This window comes from Arachis ipaensis, chromosome B5 (assembly GCF_059453495.1).
Source record: "Arachis ipaensis isolate K30076 ecotype BB chromosome B5, ASM5945349v1, whole genome shotgun sequence".
NCBI lineage: Eukaryota > Viridiplantae > Streptophyta > Magnoliopsida > Fabales > Fabaceae > Arachis > Arachis ipaensis.
Window position 1 is genome coordinate 94,733,693 of NC_142440.1, and position 2,042 is coordinate 94,735,734.

The 2,042-nt window shown below is 36.2% G+C and overlaps 1 non-coding gene across 1 annotated transcript; it reads left to right on the plus strand.

Annotated features, from left to right (window-relative positions):
* Positions 1-778: 778 nt before the first annotated feature.
* Positions 779-886, plus strand: LOC148565037 (small nucleolar RNA R71). Its single transcript, XR_015884841.1, has one exon. It is a non-coding gene; the product is annotated as a small nucleolar RNA R71 (small nucleolar RNA).
* The last annotated feature ends 1,156 nt before the right edge of the window (positions 887-2,042 follow it).

The window sequence follows — 2,042 nt, forward strand, 5'->3', positions numbered from 1 at the left end:
GTTCGGCCATGTGAAACGTGTTTATGGCCTTGCACTCTCTCTTTGGATTCTCTTCTGTATTACTTGGGAGAGTACTAGGAGGGAGTTTAGTAATTTTCTTACTCAGCTGACCCACTTGTGCCTCCAAATTTCTAATGGAGGACATTGTTTTAGTCATGAAACTTTGAGTGGTTTTGCTTAGATCAGAGACAATGGTTGCTAAGTCAGAGTGGCTTTGCTTAGAATTCTCTGTCTGTTGCTGAGAAGATGATGGAAAAGGCTTGCTATTGCTAAACCTGTTTCTTCCACCATTATTGTTGTTGAAACCTTGTTGAGGTCTCTGTTGATCCTTCCATGAGAGATTTGGATGATTTCTCCAAGAAGGATTATAGGTGTTTTCATAGGGTTCTCCCATGTAATTCACCTCTTCCATTGCTGGGTTCTCAGGATCATAAGCTTCTTTTTCAGAGGAAGTTTTCTTAGTACTTCCTGTTGCTGCTTGCATTCCAGACAGACTCTGAGAAATCATATTGACTTGCTGAGTCAATATTTTATTCTGAGCCAATATGGCATTCAGAGTATCAATCTCAAGAACTCCTTTCTTCTGATTTGTCCCATTATTCACAGGATTCCTTTCAGAAGTGTACATGAATTGGTTATTTACAACCATTTGAATGAGTTCCTGAGCTTCTGCAGGCGTCTTCTTTAGATGAAGAGATACTCCAGCAGAGCTATCCAATGACATCTTGGATAGTTCAGACAGACCATCATAGAAAACACATATGATGCTCCATTCTGAAAGCATGTCAGAAGGGCATCTTCTGATCAATTGCTTGTATATTTCCCAAGCTTCATAGAGGGATTCACCTTCCTTCTGTCTGAAGGTTTGGACTTCCACTCTAAGCTTGCTCAATTTTTGAGGTGGAAAGAACTTTGCCAAGAAGGCATTGACTAGCTTTTCCCAAGAGTTCAGGCTTTCTTTAGGTTGTGAATCCAACCATGTCCTAGCTCTGTCTCTTACAACAAAAGGAAAAAGCATAAGTCTGTAGACTTCAGGGTCAACCCCATTGGTCTTGACAGTGTCACAGATTTGCAAGAATTCAGCTAAGAACTGATGAGGATCTTCCAATGGAAGTCCATGAAACTTATAATTCTGTTGCATTAGAGAAACTAATTGAGGCTTAAGCTCAAAGTTGTTTGCTCCAATGGCAGGGATTGAGATGCTTCTCCCATAGAAGTTGGGAGTAGGTGCAGTAAAGTCACCAAGCACCTTCCTTGCATTGTTGGCATTGTTGTTTTCGGCTGCCATGGTTTCTTCTTCTTTGAAAAGCTCTGTTAGGCCCTCTAGAGAGAAATGTTCTTTAGCTTCTCTTAGCTTTCTCTTCAAGGTCCTTTCAGGTTCAAGATCAGCTTGAACAAGTATGCATTTATCTTTGTTCCTGCTCATATGAAAGAGAAGAGAACAAGAAAGTAAGGAATCTTCTATGTCACAGTATAGAGATTCCTTGAGGTATCAGAGGAAAAGAAGAATAGAAGGATGAGGTAGATAGAAGAGAATTCGAACATATAAAGAAGGATAGAGTTTGAATTGCACCTTGAGGAGGAGTGTTAGTCTCTTAAATAGAAGGATGTGAGAAGAGGGGAAGAATTTTCGAAAATAAATTAAAAAGATTTTGAAATAATAAAAAGAAATTTTGAAAATTTGATTGAGATTTTCGAAAATTAAGATTGGGAAAGAAATTAAGTGATTTTTGAAAAAGATTTTGAAATTAGAAATCAAAAAGATATGATTGAGAGTTGATTTTGAAAAAGATGTGATTGAAAAGATATGATTGAGAAGATATGATTGAAAATCAAACTAAAAAGAAAAAGTTTTAAAATTAAAGTTGATTACTTGACTAACAAGAAATTAAAAGATATGATTCTTAAAATTTAAAATTTGATCCTTTCTTAATAGGCAAGTAACAACTTGAAAATTTTGAAGTAAATCATTAATTTTAGCAAGAATTTTCGAAAATAGTAAAAAAAATGGAAAGAAATTGATTTTCAAGAGATATGATTGA